Source organism: Lathyrus oleraceus, chromosome 1, assembly GCF_024323335.1.
Source record: "Lathyrus oleraceus cultivar Zhongwan6 chromosome 1, CAAS_Psat_ZW6_1.0, whole genome shotgun sequence".
NCBI classification, from domain to species: domain Eukaryota; kingdom Viridiplantae; phylum Streptophyta; class Magnoliopsida; order Fabales; family Fabaceae; genus Lathyrus; species Lathyrus oleraceus.
This window is the reverse complement of record NC_066579.1, coordinates 199,353,283-199,376,950: the sequence shown is the minus strand read 5'-3', so window position 1 is coordinate 199,376,950 and position 23,668 is coordinate 199,353,283.

Genomic DNA, 23,668 nt, shown 5'->3' with positions numbered 1-23,668 from the left:
AAATTCCTTACCCCTTTCAAATCAGGACATCTGAAACTGTAATTCTTAGTGTTCCTTCGCCCATAATCCATGGTCTAAAAATATTTGCAAACAAGACCTTAGTGTCCTTGAAATCTATTTTTCTATGATGAATGTTATGATGCGCATGAATGCATGAATGCAAAAATCACACACACGGGATCACAGATAAGGCAAACACAAACAAAGGTCAAGGGATGGATCAAGTCATCATCAAGATCAATCATCCATTTTGGTGGATTATGGTTTTCACCTTATTAACATCCAAGTTCCATTAATATTGACAAGACTTGATCAAATCAACTAAGAATCAAAGGGTTTGTTGTGAGTCATGAGCATAGAGTCAGGTTAAGAACCATCTCAAAGGAGTGTACTAAGGATAAAACCTATAGATCATGTTCTAAGAAGTTCCCAGAGTCTTGATCCCATCTATCAGATATTATAAGTTAGGATGACTGACTCATCAACCCATAATATTCTCAAGAGAAACTCGTCTGAGTGTAGTATTTTAAGACCCCAATTTTGACCCTAAGATCCCTCATGCTATCTCATCATATGCATTAGCATTAGGATCACACCTTGGCATCCTCCTTACCCCTCATCCATTGGGTTTGCATTGGGAGAGATCACCAAGCATCATGTGATTGTATCATACTTTGTATTTTTATTATTTTACTAACCAAAATACCTAAAATATGTCTTTGTATAAACTAACTCTTTTGTAGGTAGGGTATGTGCTCAACTTTGATATATTAAACTCACATCTAGGGTTTAAGACCCTCAGTGTAAGGAGCTCAGTCAAGATTGGTTTACTAGGGATCTAAACATCATATATGAATCCCCATGGTCTTTACATGTTATTTTGATCAAGAAATCATCAAGAGTTTGGAATTGGTTTGCCTTGAAAACCCTAATTCATCTGGGTATCTTGTGTAACTTCTTCAACAAGCTTCTTCAACTTCCCAAGGCCATAACTTGTTCAATTTTTATGAGATGAAATATTTCCAAGTTTCATAATCAAATTCAATATGTCTACTTAAACATTTATGTTTAGAGGAAGAGATAATTCAACTTTTATGAGCATGTGATATGAGGATACATTATAGGTCATTTTGGACCAATGCCATTGAATAAGTGATTTTCCTTAAGTTCAAAAATGCATAACTACTTCATATTAAATCCAAATGAGGTAAAATTTGTGACCATTTTGAAGGACTTTGAGAGAGATACGACTTTGATGAAGGAACCTTTCTCATTTGAAGCTCACATAAAAAGTTAGCCAAGGTGGAATAAGTGAACATATGACTTGGCACTTATAATTTTTTTTGACATGTTTGATTTTCCCAACTTCCACCTCAAAATTCATTATGATCCAAGCTTCAAATGAAAAAGTGTCCAACATGAAAGTTGTTCCTCTTGATCTATCCTTTTCTAAAGTCCAATTTCATCAATTTTGGACAAGATTTGAATGGGTCGCGCATGGCTTGAACATTGCATCATCATTTGGCAAGATTGAACTTCAAACTCCCACACACCAATGCATGACATTCCAACATGATCTTAGACTTGTTTGTATTCAATTATGGACCAAATGACATGATTTCATGGGCTTGTACATGCCCATGAACCCATGCATCACTCATTGCTATTTTTGGATTCCATGTTCAAGTGTGCAAATATCAATTGGATTGGCTATAAATAGAGACCTCTATGTTCAGAATTGAGGACCCTGCGCGCCAGCTTTGAATCCACACCTTCAAACCATTCCATTTCAGAGGACAACCTTAATAATTTCGATTGGAAATTGAGTTTGAATCTCACTGTTTTGAGATTCAAAACTCCAAGGATCCAAAGCCTTTTGATCATTCTATTCTACTACTTCAAGCATCCAAAGCAAGATCAAGCACAAGCAAGAGCAAGAACAATCGAATTCAGACTTAAATTGAAGGTATTTTTCAGAAATTTTCATCTCTTCGATTCTCACTCAATTATCCATAATTCTCTTGGATCTTTGGTTGTCTGAAGTCCTACCAATGTAGGCAACAAGATTGAGTTGCTTTGAGGTCAAATCGAAGCAACTCAGATTGTGCACCTCAAATTTCAACTCCTTGTATCTCTCAATATACTTGGAGTTAGGATGAATTGGGACCAGATTCGAGCTCAGTGCCATTTTTACTTTAAAATCATGTCCTTCTTTTTAATTTTGGTGATGGTTGTGACTGAACCAGTCCGGTGAGGCTCACTAGAGAAGGAGACCGGAGCTCTGGCTTCGGCGGTGAGTTGGCAGTCCTCAGAACCATAGGATCCATTTGATTTAATCTAATCTCACGCGTTGGTTTGAATGACCGTTTGTGTGGCGCGCTGACTCAAGACCATGGTGGATTGCACGCTGGTGGCCACTTGATCTGCCACCTCAATTAATGAGGGAGATCAAGTGGTCCACATTTTTTCTAATTATTTGATTTTCATTTTATTTGTTTTATTTTCATTAATTCATATTAATTTTAATATTGATCCAAAAAATATGAGAGTTTCACCAAACTTTTTTAAACAAATTCCTCTTTCATTTTCTGAATTAAAATTATTTTTTGGATCATTATTAATATTTTTCATGATTTAATTAATTTTGTGAATATTTTTAATTGTTTAAAAATAATTTTAAGTTTCCAAAAATTATGAAATTTTTTCTCCAAGGTCCTTTGACCTTATTTGCCTATGATAAATCTCATGTCCATTTCTTTGGTGTTTTGATGAGATTTTAGAAATTTGATAAACCATAATTTAATTTAATGTATATTTTAATTGATTTTAATTAATTAAATGCCAAATAAATTGTGTTGAGCTTCTAATATTGACTTGCTGAGTTTGAATTATGTTGTTAAGCCTTGGTCAAGGTTGATTTGACTTTGTTGAGTTAAAATCATTGGATTTAGGGGATTGATGAAATGTACATTTCATCTCCCAAAATGAATGAATGATTTTAATTTGGTAAAAGTCATCCTTTGACCAATTTGTGTTGATTACATTTCCCCTCCCTCTTCATCTCATTCCCTTTCTCTATTCATTCATGTCATGGACCTATGATATATTCATATCCTAAGGCTAGTTGATTGAAAATTCAAAATGAGTGTGGATGAGATTAGGTCCACCCCTTTTGCATATTCTTTTTAAGTGTGGTATGTTTTAGGAGTATGGTTCATAATACCATGTCTATAACATGCATTAACACTAAAATTTCTATTGCCCAGTCTCAAATAGTTGTGACTTCTACATAAGTCCAATTACGATTGCTTAACATAGCGCTAAATTCGTGACACAAAAAAGCATATCATTCTAGTAAGTGAGATTGTAAGTCTCCCCTCTTTTATGGTATTGTGTGGAAACTTGTCATTTTTTCCTTCCTTTGGAAGATGTCTTGGTTCAAGGATTCATGCTTGTGATAAGTGGGTTGAGTGTTCTCCAAAGAATGACTTAAACAAAACCAAAGCAAAAGCAATACTAAATTCTAATCAACTAACAACTAACATTTAATTTTAAGCCATTTACTTTTACTTTAATGCCATTTTTACTTTACTCATTTGAGCCATATCTTGTGAATATATTGTGTTTGTATATACTTGTTTGTGTTTGTGGTCTTTTGACCTTAATGTACATAATAAGAACAAAAACCCTAAAAGACATTTTGTGTGGACTGTTGGATTTGATCTGAGACATTGGAATTAGAATTAGGCAACACTCCCTATGCAAAAGGACTTGGACAATGCCAACTTTCAAAAAAACCAAGTGCTTGTGAAGTGAACTTTCATCTGATACAATATTGAAGATCCATTGGAGCTCATCTGCAACATGATCATATTGAAGCTGTTATTTTGAACCTGTGTCTAATGCCTATCCTTGGTGTCACTTGATACATGGGGAATTATAAAGAAGATCATGGAGTTGCTAAGCTTGGATGTGGCTATCTTTATTTGATTCCTTGCTCTTCACCTTGCTAGTTGTGTATTGATATTGCTTGATTCTAAAGTCCAAGGGAAATTTGGGTTTCTATATGACATTCTTGTCTATTGGATTGCAACCCATTGGTCAAATTTTTTCAACTCTTAACTTTTAAATTTATGCTTATGATTAATCTCTTCATCTCCTCCCAATTTCTTTAATTTCAAATCTCTCCCTCCTTTTTAAAATCTTCTTTGCTTGTGTTTGTTTTCTATACTTATACCATTTTACAAATTAGAAACTTTGGCCTTATGCCATTGCATTTTTAAACTCTTTTCTTAATCAAACTTGTACATGAACTTAACTATACTTGACTTAAAATTTCAAAAGCCAAAAAGAACTAACGCTCATTCAAACTCTTTTAGGCCTCTTGTGCCTTTGTTAAACTTAAATTTTTGTTAAAAGCAATGCACTCACTTTGAAATTGTTACCACAAACTACGAGGTTTTGATCCCTCATTTTTATGTTGGTACGTAGGCACAAGGCCGAAGGTCTTGTCAAACACAAAAATATAATTAATGAATTCTTTTCTCATCCCTCCACTCTATTTTTTGCAAACATCATTTTATACAAAAACACACATGCACACAAGAAAGGGCTCCCTAGGAGTACCTAGGACACTTTGGGTGCTAACACCTTCCCTCTGTGTAACCAACCCCCTTACCTGTAATCTGTGGCATTTTATTAGTTTTGATTTGAAAACTTCTTATTTTTGGGTTTTATTCGTACTTTTCCCTTGGAAACAATAAACGTGCGGTGGCGACTCTGGTTTAATTGACGTCTAGCTTATCCATAGCTTGAAACAATAAACTTCTTATCATGAATTTACCCCTACAAAAATTAAGTGGCGACTCTGCCGGGGAGTAGTCTCTAGTGGGTTTAGCCTACTTTGTGTGTGTATATAATTGTATATTTGATGTATGTATATTTGTTTGTGTGATATAATCTGCTTGTTGTGCTTGGTGATCTATGAGTGGTGAGATAAGTTCTAACCCGAACTTGAGTGCAATTAAGATAGGAGGATGGTATAGTCATGTTCGACTTGTGTGGAGTAGTCCTTAACAAGTTGGCTTGAGATCCATCTACTCAGTGGAGACCCTTTTGGAGTTATGAATGTCACACAAGTTATTTGTGGTTAGGCATTACTATCTCTGATTTGGGGTCCGAAAAGCTGAGGACCATAGAACGTTTAACCCCTATTGGCCTATTTAGGATGTAGTGCGGAGACTGTTCAAGTGTAGACTTGATAAAAGTTGTTATGCGATACTACACTCAGACGAGTTTCTCTTGAGAATATTTTGGGTTGATGAGTCAGTCATCCTAACCTGTAATATCCGATAGATGGAGTCAAGACTCTGGGAACTTTTTAGAACATGATCTACAAGTTTTTATCCTTAGTTCACTCCTTTGGGATGGTTCTTACCTAGACTTCATGCTCGTGACTCACAACAAACCCTTGATTCTTGGTTGATCCAATCAAGTCTTGTCAATATCAATGGAACTTGGGTGTTGATAAGGTGAAAACCATAATCCACCAAAATGGATGATTGATTTCGACAATGACTTGGTTCATCCCTTGACCTTTCTTTGTTTGCCTTGTGCGTGATCCTTTATTTGTGATTGTTGCATTCATGCATTCATGCGCATCATAACATTCATCACACCAAAAATTTCAAGGAACTGAGGTCTTATTTGCAAATATTTTCAGACCATGGTTTGTGGACGAAGGAACACTTAGAAGTACAATTTCAGATGTCCAGATTTGAAAGAGTTAAGGAAGCTATCATCCTTTGTATTAGATTCCTTGGACTTCAAGCAAAGTCATGGGAAGCTGCTGTCCATCTTGTATACTGATGTGGTTGAAGGACTGTTGAGTGTGTTGGTTCAGTTTTATGACCCTCTCTACCGTTGCTTCACTTTTCCTGATTATCAACTTGTGCCTACGTTAGAGGAGTACGCCCATCTCTTAGGAATACCTGTTTCTGACAAAGTGCCTTTTGGTGGATTAGAAGAGATTCCCAGATCTCATATTATAGCTGAAGCTCTTCACTTGAAGAAGTCTAAGATAGAGGCTCATTGGGTGAAGAAAGGAGGATTGTTTAGATTGACTTCTGAGTTCCTCATCAAGGAAGCTACTGACTTTGCTCAAGCCGGTAGTGTGGATGCTTTTGAAGCTATCTTTGTGTTGCTCATCTATGGTTTAGCCTTGTTCCCTAACATTGACAATTTTGTTGATGTTAACGCCATTAGAATTTTCTTGATTGGGAATCATGTGCCTACTTTTAGGTGATATGTATTTCTCTTTGCATCTAAGGAATTCTAAAGGTGGTGGAACTATCGTGTGTTGTGTTCCTCTTCTGTACAAGTGGTTTATTTCGCACTTGCCTCAGACACCTGCTTTTATGGAGAACAAACAATGTCTACGGTGGTCTCAGAGACTTATGTCTCTCACTAATGATGATATAGTTTGGTATGATTCTTCATTGAGTAGGTTGGAGATTATATATTTTTGTGGTGAGTTCTCTAATGTGCCTCTCATTGGTACACAAGGAGGAATCAACTATAACCCTTCTTTGGCTTGTTGACAACTTGGGTTCCCCTTGAGAGATAAACCTAATAACACTTTGATAGAAGGTCTTTTATATCAAGAGGGTAAAGATACCCAACATTTGAAGCAAAAGATGATACATTCTTGGCATAATGTGCATAGGAAAGGAAGATCCGAGCTTGGTCCGTGCAATTGTGTAGCTTTGGAAGCTTACACTCTTTCGGTGAAAAAGAGAGCTTTGGAATTGAAGATGCCTTATGCTTGTGAGATACCTATGTCTATGGTTGTGGTTGAGCCATTAACTCTCCCTAACCAAGATGTAGAGGAGTTGGAAGATGCACTCGCCAAGATGAAGCAAGAGAAGGATATGTGGGAAGAGCGATTCCATGCTTTGACAGGAAAGCATGAGGAGTTGCAACTTGAGTCTAAGAACAAAGATGCACTTATCGAGCTTCTTGAAGACCGAGTAACAAAGAGACAGAGAGAACCAGAGGTTTCATCTTCCTCTAGTATGCCTCAACCTTCCATTGCTTGGAAGAAGATTGTTGATCAGCTTGTCCTTGAGAAGACTCAGATGAAGACTTCTTTTGAGTCCGAGATTTGACACATTCGAAGGAAGTACACGCCTGCAGCCAGATCTTCTGATGTTGTTATTAGGGATCCTTAGGATGATTAGTCTCCTTTCCTCTTGTATTTTTGTACTTTTGGTTTCTGAAATTGCACTCAGTTTAATCCTTCCAATTTATATATAAATAAAAAGAGATTTTATGGTCAATCAAATTGTGCAGTTGTTATTATTATATATTTTCAAATAAAATAACAAGTTCCTTGAAAATAAAAAACAATAAAGCATTACATTTCATGCATAATTTGCATAGCAGGTTTCTATTTCGTCAGATGTCTTATTGGTATTTCTTATGTGCTTCAACCAAGCTGACTCATCGATACAATACCCACGCCAATCACTCAAGAATCATGGAACCTCTAGAGCAAGAGAATAGAGACTTGAAGGATGAGATCGCCCGTCTGACTGCCATGATGGAGTCAGTGTTAGCTGCTCAGAGCCAATCTTCTCCAATGCCTGCAACTCCTCCTCTTCATAGGACTGTCATTTCAGAGGTTGCTACCTCTACTATTCCTGCCATTGTTGCTCACTTTGCGCCCGCCATGCCTGCCGGATTCCCGTGGGCAATGCCGCCCAACTTTGTGCCCGAGGGTTTCGTGCCTACTTTTGCTTCCATGCCGACATCTAGCTCGGTGACGTCTGTGCCGCCACCAGTTGTGCATACTTTTCCCCATGTTGAGGATACCATCTATCATTCTGAGCCGTCTAAGGGTCCAGATGTTTATGAGAAGATGGATGAAATGAAATACCAATTCCTTGAGCTGCGAAAGGAGTTGAAGACCTTGAGGGGAAATGATCTTTTCGATAAGAGTGCTGCGGAACTTTGCTTGGTTCCTAATGTGAAAATCCCGATGAAATTCAAAGTCCCTGACTTTGAAAAGTATAAGGGGAATACTTGTCCACTCAGTCATCTCGTCATGTATGCTAGAAAGATGTCGATGCAAACTGATAATGATTAGTTACTGATTCATTATTTCCAGGACGGTCTGACTAGTGCCGCTTTGAGGTGGTATATGGGTTTGGATGGTGCGAGTGTCCGCACATTCAACGGTTTGGGTGAGGAATTCATGAAGCAGTACAAGTATAATATGGATATGGCGCCAAATAGGGATAAGTTAAGATCATTGTCTCAGAAGGATAAGGAGACATTTAAAGAATACGCTCAGTGATGGAGAGAGCTTGCACCTCAGATTACCCCTCCTTTGGAAGAAAAGGAGATGAACAAGATTTTTCTCAAGACCCTTAGCTCATTTTACTATGAGCGCATGATTGCTAGTGCCCCTAGTGATTTTACCAAGATGGTAAACATGGGGATGAGACTAGAGGAAGGTGTCTGAGAGGGACGGTTATCTAGAGAGGTGTCGCATCACGCGAAAAACCGGCGGGAAAACAAAAAACAACAGAGCCGCCACCGTGCGTTATTTATCCCAAAAGAGGGAAAGGAAACGCTCAGAGTAAACCTGGGAAAGAACGTGGTCTCGCGACCAAAGAGAATGGGTTCGGGAGTCGGTTATGCGAAGGGAAGGTATTAGCACCCCTACGCATCCGTAGTACTCTACGGGATCCACGCACAAAAGGAAGGAATATTGGTTGCTAAACACTGCTCAAACTCACACATACTGGCTGAAAGAGATAAAAGAAACTGACTGAAACTGACTCGGCAGGATGTCGCATCCTGGGCCTACTTAGTCTATCAGGCATAGACATCAGAGTCGAAGTAGTTCGGACTGGGGAAACGACACATGCTCGCTAGGATATCGCATCCTATGCATACGTATCTTCTCGGACGAGAGAAGAATCAGAGCATTCGTAGCTCGGCTGACACGCGCACAAACAAACACAGGCAAAGGCAAACGTGGAGCCCGAATGCCAATCACTGGACTTACATCAGCATCCGAGCCAAAACACACACAAGAAGGCAAACATGGAGCCTGAATGCCAAACACTGGGCTTACATCAGCATCCGAACGAAGCACACGCACACTGGAACCCAAATGCCACTCGATGGACTTACATCGGCTTCCAAGCACACAACAACACAACAAGTTAATAGGGAGTCGGGGACTTGAGCCTATAACTGTCAAGCACACACTCAAACAGACAGACAACAAATTGCTAAGGAGTCAGGCACTCGAGCCTAGCAACTGTCAAACAACACACACAAAAAAGAAAAAGGGCGCCCGGAGAGATCAGCTCAATCTCCTGCCTACATACTTCATCTGGTATGAAGATCAGGGCGATGTAGTTCCCCTACGGAGGGATACAGGACTAGCCTAACCAGATAACAGAGGGAAACACAACTAGGGAGACTACGACTCGAGCCTAGATGTTATCATGCAAATCATCCCTAAGTTAAGGTTTCTAGCTAATTGGCACAGGGAGCCAGCCTATCCTAGTCATGACTTGCACAGGAAGCAAGCCACACACACACTTAACTTGCACAGGAAGCAAGCCAAGCAAAACCTACTTGCACAGGAAGCAAGTCTAAACTAAACCTAACTTGCACAGGAAGCAAGTCAAACAATCCTAACTTGCACAGGAAGCAAGTCAAACAATCCTAACTTGCACAGGAAGCAAGTCAAACAATCCTACAAGCACAGATAGCACACACTATACACAAGCAAGTGGCTCAAACAAGGGTTAGGTTTTAGTCGAGGGGTCATATCAACCTCAACAAACAAACCTCTGGAACTGGGTGAATGTTGCTCTTAACCTTGCCATTGAGAGACTAAGGTGAAGCAGATGAAAGGTGAGTGAAGATAAGACTGCACAGCTCTTATCCCTGGCCGGGGAGAGCTTAAGACAAGAATGTGTGGGTTCAGAAAGTGGGAACCCTTCTACACATTTGAAACTGACTCAACTGTACAATTGTACAAGATCTTGGGTTTGTATCTGCAATGCATCAACACAGTGGTGTGAGCAAAGCAGATGACACAACATGAATAGTGGGGGATAGATTGCATATCCCTACCTTCCACCAATTGCCTCTTCACTTAGGAGGACTTTGACTCTATGCAAGGACAAAAGTAAACAGTCACAAACATTGCCTCTTAAGGAGGACTTCAGACAGTTGCGTGGCCAAGTAACAGGCCAGGTCTTCCAGACTACATGAAGAAGAAGAGACATACCTCAATGCAAATTGCTTATACAAGCAAAGCAAAGCAAAAAGTTCACAAGGAACTAAGCTACTAAAAGCACCTGAAACAGTCAAGCAGATGTTAGTATGTAACTTCCAAACAAAGCAAAAGAAACAGACATCAATAGTCAGTTAGGGGCAAATGAATGTGCAAGGCACAAGGCTCAAGGCATGTGAGCCAAGCCACCTACAAAACAAATAAGTTAGACAAGGATATCTAAGCAAGCTCAATCAAAAGGAATTGGTCTCATTGGTCATTTGTTGGTCAACCTGAAAGCACAAGCTCAAAAGTGAGTAACAGGACCACTAGGGCAAGCCTAGGGTCAAAAATGAATGAAGAAGTCAAAACAGCAAGCAATGCCCAATCAAAATCAAGTTCAAACATTTAGGAAGCAAACCCAATTGGTTTCACATTCATATCAATCACTATCATCATTTCATGAACAAATTAGGTCAAAGCATGGCAAACAGAAGCTCGTAGGAGTCAACAGCAAGACTTGCATCAAAAGCAAACTAAAACATTTCCAAAAATCACCAAATAAATCATGGTCAATCACAATCCACAGAATGGTAAGCATGTCAAATTTCATCTCATTTGGACAAGTGGAAGGCAGTCAATGAAAATCAGAAAGTCAAAGCAATTTTGAACATGCTCAAAGAAGTCAACTAAACATGTATCAACTTAGAAAATTCATAAATCAGAGATGGCATATGATAAATGAATGGGATCAAAACCATGGCAAAGATGAGGATGTCTAGTTATCTCATGTAAAATTTCATGTCCATCCAATAAAGTATGAGAATTTCACAAATGAAATGGGAACAAGTGTCACACAAGGTCAACATTTTGGTCAACAGGGGAGAAAATCTCAAACAATTAGGAAAATGCCACAAATAATTCCAAGAAAATTCACATGTAAACTAGACATACAAGAGTAGGTTCATGCAAAAAAAAATCAAGTCATTTGGAGGTCAAGAATCATGGTAATGAAAATCATGAAGTTGCACATCAATGGTGTGACACAAATTGTCACACCCTAATTCAAAAAATCATAACTCACAAACCACAAATGATAAATTCACAAACTCTACACCAAAATCACCATGAATGTGTCTAGTTTAAGCACAAAAAATTTGGGGGCCATTGGATACATTCTCATCATTTCACAATTGATTTGGCAAAGTGTACAAAAATTGGTCACATGTCACAAACCCTAGCCCCATTTAAAAACCATCCATCAAAAAATTCTGGAAAAATAATGATAGAAAAGTAGAGATCATGATGAACACAACACAAAAAATCCCATTCAAATTGGATTAAAATTGAAGCATTTATGATTTTTGGAAGATTGGATATCAAAGTGAAATGAAATGAAGAAATTAATTGAATTAATAAAGCAAGAATGGCAGTTTGGTAATTCCATGATTCACTAATCAAAACACAGCCGTTTTGGGCCAAGGAACGAAATGTTCCTATTGGTTGATGGTAGAAGGGGCCATGCACACGTGAAAATGGGGGAAAAGTCTGGGCATGGCTTTTGGGAATTAGGGTTTTAAACACAGTACCAACATTCATCCCTTCCAAATCGTGATTTAAGAAAAATGCCCAGAAATCTCAATTGAGGGCATCAACATGATCAGCAAGCAATGTCCATACATAATCCAACAATGGTTTTCACTAAAACACCATACAAGCCAAGAATCGAGCAAAATAAATAGGCATCATCAATCTTCCAAACAGCATAACTCCACAAATACTCAACCATTTTTAAAACTAAACCCATCACTAAACTCAGCATGAGAAGACCTAATCAATAGATGTCATGATTTATCAAATGGTGGTAGTTGAAAACTTACCAAATCAGCAAGGCAATGGTGATACAGTTGCTTTTTGGTGACTTTGACTCAAAACAGATGAAGCCATGTCCTCCAAATAATGATTGGTGAAGAAAGCTTGGCTTGAGATGGCTTGGAAGGACCTTAAACAAACTCTGCCATGGCTGTATGCTTTGCAAAACAGTGCTGCTATTGCTGCTTACAGGTGGAAAATGATGATTGCCATGAGCTTAGAAAGGTGTTTGGATCAATGCCAAGCTCAGTTCTTTGGAGGTTTGTTGACTGTTTTGGAAAATAGCCAAGAGTGAGTTTTTTGGAGTGAATGAAATTCTGCTGTTTTTTCTGTGTTAGGTGGCTACTAAGTGACAGAAAATGATCAATGGATATTGTACCAGTCAAAGCAAGGTTAGGTCCCTTTGGAAATTTTGGACAGATTTTGATAAAATGCAAAAGATGAGGTTTTCTTGAAAAATGAGTGAATGAAGTTCTGCTGTGGTAGGGCTGCTTCTAGTGTTTTCCAAATGGTGGATGGATAGTGAAATAGCAATGCCAGGTTTAGTTCATTGAGAGTTCTTGACTGGTTTTTTTGAAATGCAAGTAAGAGGGATTTAGCATGAATGATTTCTGTTTAGGCCAAGGGGTTTTGTGTGCAATTGGTGGTTCCAAAATGATGAATAGGTGGTGAGAATAGTCATGGCTAGGCTCAGGTTCATTGAGAGTTCTGGACAGCTTTTTGGAACAAATGCTAAAGGATGCAGTTTTTAGGGAATGAATGAAGTTGGTTGGTCTGCTGTGAGGGTCTGGCCATGACAGAAAATGATGAGTCCACCCTGCTGTTTTGTGTTGCTGGTTGTTTTTAACAGCATTGGCAATTTTGAGAGAGAATGCCCAATGAGAGAGAGTGAGGATTTGTGTGGTTAGAGGCTGCTGCTACCAGTGTTTTCAATGACAGGAAATGATGGAAGACATGGTATTAAGCAAAGCCAGGTTTTTTCTTTTTGAGCTCTTTGGACAGAAAAATGAAAAAGTGTCAAGATGTGGTTTTTTGAGAGAATGAGAGCCAAGGTTTTTCTGCTGGTTTGTGGCTGCTATTAGGGTTTACAATTGACAGAAAATCATGGATATCTCTGCTGTTTTTGTGGTACAAGGCATGGCTCATGGATATGTGGGATATGGTGGTTGCAAATTGTACTTTTCTTCCCATTTTCAAGCAACTAGGCATGGCTATGTGATGGGTGCAAGTACTTGCACGAATTTGACTTTGTACATGCTGCAAATAACATTCCAAGCAAGTTCCAATTGGCCCCAAGTGTTAAAAATGCATAATTCAAAAAGTCAACCATTGGTCAAACTTGAATTTCACATATGCTAGGTTCAAAAATGCCATTTTGATTGGCAAGGTTTTGGTTCATGAAATTTATATTTTTGGAAAGAGGAGATGAAATGTGACTTGTAGGAAAAAACCCCACCCAAATTGGCCAAATGGTTTGAGAGATATGGCCTTTTGAAGTTCAAGAATTTCTGAAATCGATTCGATCATAACTTGCCAACCACACATGGGAATTGAGAGTTCTTGGACTTTTTGGAAATGGGAGAACAAGATCTTCAACTTTCATGTTGGGCAAAAATTCATTTGAAGCTTGTATCATGATGTAAGTTTGAGGATCAAGACTTTCCATTTTTGGTAAGTTTCAGTTACAGGTCCAATTTCCATTTTTGGAAACTTTTGATCTGGCTTCAAATTCTTCCATGATGGTGTTTGACATGATATATGAGGCCTATTTGGACATGAATAAACTCTCTCAAACCCATTTCCATCATCAAATCACTGATTAAATGGACAGTTGACCAACAGTTGACTTTTAGGGTTTCTGGCTGACTGTGCATTGACTGATGACTTCCAAACCCTAATTCCTTGAAAACTTGACTTCAAATGATGTCTCAAGACATATGAACTCTTTATTATTGATCATGGTGCCCAAATTCCACAAGAATGGCCACCATCCACTGCTTTGACTGACTGTTGACTGTCTAGGGTTTTTGACTGTTTGTGTATGAACTGATGACCTCTGAGCCTTCAACCCTTGACTTAAACACTTCAAATGGACCTCCAAGTCATGTGAACTTGTTGGACAAACCCTAAGGCCTTGGCTCAATGAAGATTGTGCTTGCTTGCTTGACTGACTGATCTCCTGATCAGTTTGACCTAATTTCTGACTGGCTTGCACTTGAGGCAAATGGACAATGCAATGCTATGCAATGGACCATGATATGCTATGACCTAATATGAAAATGTATGTACAATGATAGGTGCAAATTTGAGGTGCTACAGCTGCCCCTATTCAATCAGCTGGGAACCCGAATGGATGAGAGCAACGGCTGTCAGACTTTCAGGGTAAACAGGGATTGAATACCAAGAACCGTAGAATTTGCACAATACAGGGATCCACCAATGGAAACGTCCACTGGGATTTGATATTTATTACTGGGTATTTTGTTTTGTTTTTTTGGTTTTCAGAGGGTATGGCCACATCCAGACATCACAACGATGACGAATGGGAATAGAAATCACAACTAGATGCCAACGGACAACTAGGAAAAACTCGACGTTTACCAAGACCAACGGAGAGGTAACCAGACATTAATGAATGACTGGGAGGGATACAACCATACGTCAACGGACGAAATGGGAAAAAACTCAACGTTTACCAAGACCAACGGAGAGGTAACCAAACATTAATGAATGAATGGAAGGGATACAACCATACGTCAACGGACGAAATGGGAAAAACTCGACGTTTACAGACATCGGAAGATGATGTTTACAGACACCCAAAAAGATCGACCAGACATTTACAGATGAATGGGAAAACTCGACGTTTACAGACATCGAAAGATGATGTTTACAGACACCAAAAATATCGACCAGACATTTACTGATGAATGGGAAAACTCGACGTTTACAGACATCGAAAGATGATGTTTACAGACACCAAAAAGATCGACCAGACATTTACAGATGAATGGGAAAACTCGACGTTTACAGACATCGAAAGATGATGTTTACAGACACCAAAAATATCGACCAGACATTTACTGATGAATGGGAAAACTCGACGTTTACAGACATCGAAAGATGATGTTTACAGACACCAAAAAGATCGACCAGACATTTACAGATGAATGGGAATACTCGACGTTTACAGACATCGAAAGATGATGTTTACAGACACCAAAAAGATCGACCAGACATTTACAGATGAATGGGAATAAGAGAAACACAACCAGACGTCAACGGACGACTGGGAGAAACTCGTTGTTTATCGAAACCAACGGAGAGGTAAGTCCACATGGGGAGGGTACAACTAGACATCACCGGATGACTAGGAAAAACTCGACGTTTATCGACACCAACGGAGAGGAGTAATGGAGATAATGAACACAACCAAATCATCAACGGATGATCGGGAAAAACTCAACGTTTATCGACACCAACGGAGAGGAGTAAACTCTTCTGGGAGAAGGACGACGTTACGAACATCGAAAGATGATGTTTACAGACATCAAAGAAGACCAGACACTTACGCACGACTGGGAATCACCGAGAGATGGTGTTTACCGACACCAAGGAATACCAGACACTTACGTATGACTGGAAAAACACCGAAAGATGGTATTTACCGACACCAAAGAAATAACACACACGGGTGCTGACAGGGTATACTGACATTCTCAAGATGACAGGGCAAGGCTGAACACTTGCAGGGGGGTCTCACTGGGGAGAAACAGGCTTTCCTTTCACCAACGGATGAGGAAATAAATCTCTATGGGGATTATCAACACCAATTGTTGACTGGAGCAACTGTAGCAAATGCGTTGTACGGGTTGAACAGAAATTCGTCTCTGCAGGGAATACGGTCTAATGGGGTTTCGAACATATGAATGCATATGTTTGATTTTTTTTCTATGGCGTAATGCTCCATTTATGAATGGAAATGCTACGCGATTTTTGAGGATGCAATGATTACTACATGCAAAATGCAAATGAATGAAAAACTCCGGTTGGGGAGCCGAAATGATCAGATACTCTGACTCTGTGGGGAGACTTCTCTTGGGGAAATACTCTGCGGGGAACTCTGCTTGGGGAATGGCGAAGCGACTTCGCCGGGAGGAAGACTAAACCAATCTTCAGATAGGATAAACCCTGCTTTGGAGAATGTCTGTTACTCTGCTAGGGATAACCCACGCGATCCATAGGTAGAATCAGCTCAGCTGGGGATGCCGATATCAGTCTACTACAGAAACCCGTCCAATCCACTGGTGGGATGAACTCTGCTGGAGAAATAAATGCTACTCCATTAGGGACGACCCAACCAATCCATATGTAGGAGAATCACTGCTGGAGGTGTATTTCATGAGACCCGCTCCACTCGGGGATAACAATCGAAAGATTGACCAAAGAGTGCACGAGATATATTATCTATAGCCGTCAAAACGTAGATAATACACTCGCATGGAAAATTATCCATAACCGGGTTGCAGGTTGTTAAATGGATAAATCGACCGAAAAGAAAGGCATCGGTACCAGGACTAGGTATGCAAAGATGACCAATCAAAAGAGGATAAAGTTGCTTACTCGGAGCAAGTATCCAAAAAGAGGGGGAAGACCCAATGGGGACAATACTGCTTGATCAAGACAAGTATCCAGAGGGGAAAAGAATATCAACACCGCAAACCGGATACTGATAACTGCAAGGAGGGGATTACATCTACCGGTTTGTAGGCAGAAAACCACAGAAAAGTAGCCAGTCATCGATGGGATGAGCACAAAGGGTTAACTCCAACAAGGGGATGAAAGTGGGATTTTACAACTACCAACTAGTAGGTAGAAAACCACAAAGATAGGACTTACAACTACCAGTTCGTAGGTAGAGGCCAATGGAAAAGTAACCAGTCATCATCGGGATGAGCACAAACGGTCAACTCCCACAAGGGGATGAAAGTGGGATTTTACAACTACCAGCCAGTGGGTAGAAAACCACAAAGATAGGACTTACAACTACCGGTTTGTAGGTAGAGGCCAATGGAAAAGTAACCAGTCATCATCGGGATGAGCACAAACGGTCAACTCCCACAAGGGGATGAAAGTGGGATTTTACAACTACCAACTAGTAGGTAGAAAACCACAAAGATAGGACTTACAACTACCAGTTCGTAGGTAGAGGCCAATGGAAAAGTAACCAGTCATCATCGGGATGAGCACAAACGGTCAACTCCCACAAGGGGATGAAAGTGGGATTTTACAACTACCAGCCAGTGGGTAGAAAACCACAAAGATAGGACTTACAACTACCGGTTTGTAGGTAGAGGCCAATGGAAAAGTAACCAGTCATCATCGGGATGAGCACAAACGGTCAACTCCCACAAGGGGATGAAAGTGGGATTTTACAACTACCAGCTAGTGGGTAGAAAACCACAAAGATAGGACTTACAACTACCGTTTGTAGGTAGAGGCCAATGGAAAAGTAACCAGTCATCATCGGGATGAGCACAAACGGTCAACTCCCACAAGGGGATGAAAGTGGGATTTTACAACTACCAACTAGTAGGTAGAAAACCACAAAGATAGGACTTACAACTACCAGCTCGTAGGTAGAGGCCAATGGAAAAGTAACCAGTCATCATCGGGATGAGCACAAACGGTCAACTCCCACAAGGGGATGAAAGTGGGATTTTACAACTACCAGCCAGTGGGTAGAAAACCACAAAGATAGGACTTACAACTACCGGTTTGTAGGTAGAGGCCAATGGAAAAGTAACCAGTCATCATCGGGATGAGCACAAACGGTCAACTCCCACAAGGGGATGAAAGTGGGATTTTACAACTACCAGCTAGTGGGTAGAAAACCACAAAGATAGGACTTACAACTACCGGTTTGTAGGTAGAGGCCAATGGAAAAGTAACCAGTCATCATCGGGATGAGCACAAACGGTCAACTCCCACAAGGGGATGAAAGTGGGATTTTACAACTACCAGCTAGTGGGTAGAAAACCACAAAGATAGGACTTACAACTACCGGTTTGTAGGTAGAGGCCAACAAATTCCGCTGAGGATAAGATGAATGAGTGCCGGTTAGTGAGCGACTATTCATTTATGCCCCAGGGAAGCACAAAAGACAGCCAATAGGAAGCCAACTCAGGATCGATCCAAAAGGCAGACTGAAACAAGACTCATCCTAATGAGGAAAGAACTCAATAGGGACAACCCATCCCGTGTAGGGAGGGAACGGAAGCAACCGTCATCCACGAGGATGTATCTCAGTGGGGAAATGGCAGGAAAGGATAGACACTTTTTGCTTAAGGGTTGGCTCTACATGGAGAGATCAGACACACCCGACTCTGCTAGTAAAATCTACTGGGGAGATTTGTATTACCAAATAGCAGGAGGCAATCATCAACAGATACACGGCAACAGCTGCAACATGAGTACCTGAATGCTATGATTATGCACGTATGCTGTATACCTAAAATGCATGATGAATGTTGACAAACAGACATGCTTAACACGCAGGTCCGGGAATCAACCATCCGGAGAGAAAACCAAAGTCACCAGAGAGCCAAGAAAATCCACTGGAGGCTGGGACAATAGGAAACAATCAACATCCTGCAGGGGAGAAAGGCCACCCGAGGCTTCCGGAGGGATCGTCGGTCACAACCGGAGAGAAGAGTTCAACATACAAGCGGATGCGTCACAACAACTTGTGCTAGAGATACCAAGAAGCAATCAGATCTCTGATGAGGATACATAGGCATTGATAAAGCTCATCATGCCAATAACTCCGCTGGGGGATCCATCTGAGGGCATGACATAGTACTGGGATGTTGATCTACCAAATATTGAATCTTCAAAGAAAAAACACCCACGTTGGGGGAGAGATGAAGACTGCTCTGCTGGAAAGGCGAAAGTTGAAGTCTTCAGTAAACACTCTGCTAGAGGAGCTGCCCCACAATAGTATTTCAACAGCAACTTTGCTGGGAATGCCCCACGGTAGGGCTCAAACAGCACTCTACTGGGGATGCCCCACGATAGGGCTCAAACAGCGCTCTACTGGGGATGCCCCACAATAGAGCTAACAGGGACTTGGAGGAAGAACGTGTATTGTCGGGAACATGAAGATGAACAACTTCAAACAACACTGCATCGGGCAACTTCACTGAGGAGAGACCATACGAGGTTCTGCAGGACAAAAATACAGTCATGCTCGAGATACGAACAATTGTCTTACCTGTTGGTAATCATACCACCCCCGGGAGAGCACTGGCGGGTCTCCTAAGTATCCTTCCATCATCGTGAACGTTCACTTTGTTTAAGAACAGTTTTTGAAAAATTTGTTTATTTTGAAAACAATGATACTTTATCAATTAAAACATGCAAAACGTTTGTTGAGTTAAAACAAATAAGAGTGCAAATAATTGGATAAAAGCTCAAATTGATGTGATGGAATGGTAGTCTGCAAAGGGCGAGACTCCATAGATCTGTACAAGTTTGAAATCGGTGATATATATTGGAGAGGGCTACATTGAACATAATGACCTTTCCCCTACCATTCTGAATTTTCGATGTATTCAGAGCTTCAGTCGACGACGAATCGAGAATTCCTGACGGATGACATATATAGAGCACAGTCTTGTCAAGGTGCAGTTACTTGCCAAATCCCTAATTTTTGCCTAGATTGCCCCAGTGTGAGGTGTTCAATCTAGCGGGATGCAAATTCTTTTTTTTTTCAATGTCTCTAACTTTTGCCTGGATCGCCCTTTCGGGTTTTCAATCCACCGAGACACTCCTTTTTGCCTAAGTCGCCCTTTGGGGTGTTCAACTTAGCGAGCTATTTGATTTTTTTTTTTGTTTAGGCGAAGTATTTCTTGACTGCACCAGGATTCACAGGACGAGTGAACTTCTTCATCCATTGTAGTAAGTGTCAGAACACTGCCTGAAGAGGCTCTTTTGACAACATATGGACATTCATAGCTTGGGGGTTCACTTGCCCCTGGAATCGGGTACAAGAGACAAGACTTTCTTGAGCACAAGGTTCCTCGGAACACACGAGGCTTGATCTTCTTGTCGAATGCTTTTTCACTCTCTGCTGATATGACTGACCATGACACATGGCAGTTGATCTCTTCCTTTCGATCGGATTCACTTGGTCGTAGTGACTCTGAATCCATTCAGCATCAGTCAACTTGGGACTTTGAGGGTGCTTTTGTTCTTTTGTTTCTTTCTTTCTTTTTCTTTCTTTTGATTTCGATTTCTTTTGATTTCTTTTGATTTTTTTTTGATTTTGCACCCTCCTCTTTCTTTTTTTTCTTTTTCTCTCTTTTTGATACGTGCCCCAGTTGGCTGTTCTGCTGATTCTCGAGCTGCAGCTGAGTGATCTTCTTTTCTTGCTCAAGAACTCGGGAAATTTCGTCAGGAATCCCTTCAACATCATCTTCTTCTGCTTCGAATACAGGGAATTCAAAATTGGGAGATGACGTCTGATCATTACGTTCAATGGGTTTGAGAAACAACCTGCATAATGATTTAGAGATGAAAAGTTTTTTGAAAATCAAACAAGACAATCGTTATGCAGATGAAAAGATTGCTTTTATTCTTGTTTTTAAGGTTTTTTGTGATCACCAATTTCATGCAAAAAGCGAAAAGGGAAAACAAATAGAAAAACAAATGTTTAACATGAATTTATTTGAATGAAAATATCATTGCACAAAATGTTGCCAACAATGTCATCACTTCTCCTTTTGGCATGGGAGAAGGGTTTTTAAACAAAGTGATTGTTACTCTGACTTATGAACAGCTGTGGGAACGCCCACAGTGACCCAATTGCGATAGATCCCTTCGAGGATGACAACTGTCAGTATCCTTTGCATCAGCAGCTTCTGTCTTCTGAACAACCCTTCTGAAGAAAAAGTCGGCGCCAGCCCAGGACTTGCTATCTTCAAGCTTGATAAACACAGGGACCTAAATCCTCCAAGATCAGAATACCTGACCTCACAAGGTCTTGAACCTTCATCTTCAACTGAAAGCAACTATCCACATCATGACCAGGAGCACCCGAATGATACACACAATGCTGATCGGGCCTATACCACCACCGAGGGTTGTCGGGTTTAGCCGGCGGGTCTTTGGGAGTAATCAAGTTCCGCCCTAACAGAGAGGGATACAATTCGGCGTAGGACATGGGGATTGGATCAAAAATGATCTTCTTCCTCTCATTACTCGTACTGGCTTGTTGGGAAGCCTGCTGCTGAGGACGACGTTGTTGATGTTGATATTGCTGAGTTGGTCTTCCCTGTTGCTGTTGAGGTTGAGTTGCTGGAATAGTCACAGCAGCCTGACGATACTGTCCTCTGTTTGCACTCCTCCGACGGTGCACAGCATTTGTTTCAATCTCTCCCCTTTTGGGTGCCCCAGAGTATGTCTTCTTAGAACCGGAAGAACTTGAAGAGCCAGTATGGCGAACCGGAGCGCGGGTTGCTCTGACATTAACAGTCTCTGCAGCAAGAGGCTGTTCACTAATTCTGATCCCCTTCAATTCATCACCCACGGCATAATCATTGACGAGAATAGTGACAGCAGCATTCTCATGAACGGGTACACCCACTGGTGAAGCACGGTGGACTGGTGGAATCACGGCTTCCAGTCTCTGGGCTAAGGCACGCAGCTCCTCTTGCCCCTGAACAACTCCTTGCATCATCGTCATAAACTGGGCCATGTTTGCCCTCATCTCAGCCAACTCTGTCTGAACCTGATCCATAATCTTCTGATGATTGAGTCTGGTTGAGTAGCGGACGGTGATCAACAATCCTGTCTCAGTCGGGAACCAAAGCGAGGAGTCTTTCCAAACATGTCTGTAATGCAAGGATGTGTATGATATGCATGATGCGGATGCTATTTTATTATGAATGATCCTGAAAAGGATATGCGTATGCGAGTTAACTTTTTTTTTTTCATTTTCATGCATTACTATCTTTTGGAAAATAAACATGCTATGATGCAAATGATGGAGCCAAGACTGGCAGGAACTGGCATCTGAGGAACCATCTGAAACCCCAAAGTCATCTGAGGAGCTGGCATTTGAACCCAAGTCTGGAGAACTGAGTCACCATCTGAGCGAGTACCCTCAAATTCAGCCCAGGGATCCGAAATAAACGGAACCCTCTGATCAATACCAGGGTCAAACCTCCGGCGTCCAGAAATATAACTCGTAGTCACCATCAGTACCAGGAGTCACCAACTGTACCTGTAATGATGAACCCTTCCCCACTCACGGGTGTAGTCTAGGCCAGGGTAAGGTCAAGAGAAACGCAGGATAAACAACCCTTTCAAGAATATCATCCTGTGCACACCCGATGTATGCACCGATAATACCCCATCAGAGTCTGAACTGCTCGTGATATCAATGTTCCGCTAAGTGGCGTACACCACCCGCTTCCCATGAATCACTCTATTCCTAGGTTTCCTAGATTTCACTCATGGCCTGGGTATTGGACCTTTTACCTCGAGTAACTCCCACCCCAACAGAGAGAAACAGACAACCAGCCAGATGAACAGATGAATATGAATGCAAACATTAATGCAAACAATACATGCAAACAGTAAATAATGAATGCAATAAATAAACATAGCACAAAGCAACCAAATCCCTAACCTAGAGAACGCTAGGAGAGACTCGCTTAGGGAAGATGGACCAGCAAGAGGTCAACTTCTCTCTTCTCCCCAGCAGAGTCGCCAGCTGTCGCATCACGCGAAAAACCGGCGGGAAAAGAAGAACAACAGAGCCGCCACCGTGCGTTATTTATCCCAAAAGAGGGAAAGGAAACGCTCAGAGTAAACCTGGGAAAGAACGTGGTCTCGCGACCAAAGAGAATGGGTTCGGGAGTCGGTTATGCGAAGGGAAGGTATTAGCACCCCTACGCATCCGTAGTACTCTACGGGATCCACGCACAAAAGGAAGGAATATTGGTTGCTAAACACTGCTCAAACTCACACATACTGGCTGAAAGAGATAAAAGAAACTGACTGAAACTGACTCGGCAGGATGTCGCATCCTGGGCCTACTTAGTCTATCAGGCATAGACATCAGAGTCGAAGTAGTTCGGACTGGGGAAACGACACATGCTCGCTAGGATATCGCATCCTATGCATACGTATCTTCTCGGACGAGAGAAGAATCAGAGCATTCGTAGCTCGGCTGACACGCGCACAAACAAACACAGGCAAAGGCAAACGTGGAGCCCGAATGCCAATCACTGGACTTACATCAGCATCCGAGCCAAAACACACACAAGAAGGCAAACATGGAGCCTGAATGCCAAACACTGGGCTTACATCAGCATCCGAACCAAGCACACGCACACTGGAACCCAAATGCCACTCGATGGACTTACATCGGCTTCCAAGCACACAACAACACAACAAGTTAATAGGGAGTCGGGGACTCGAGCCTATAAC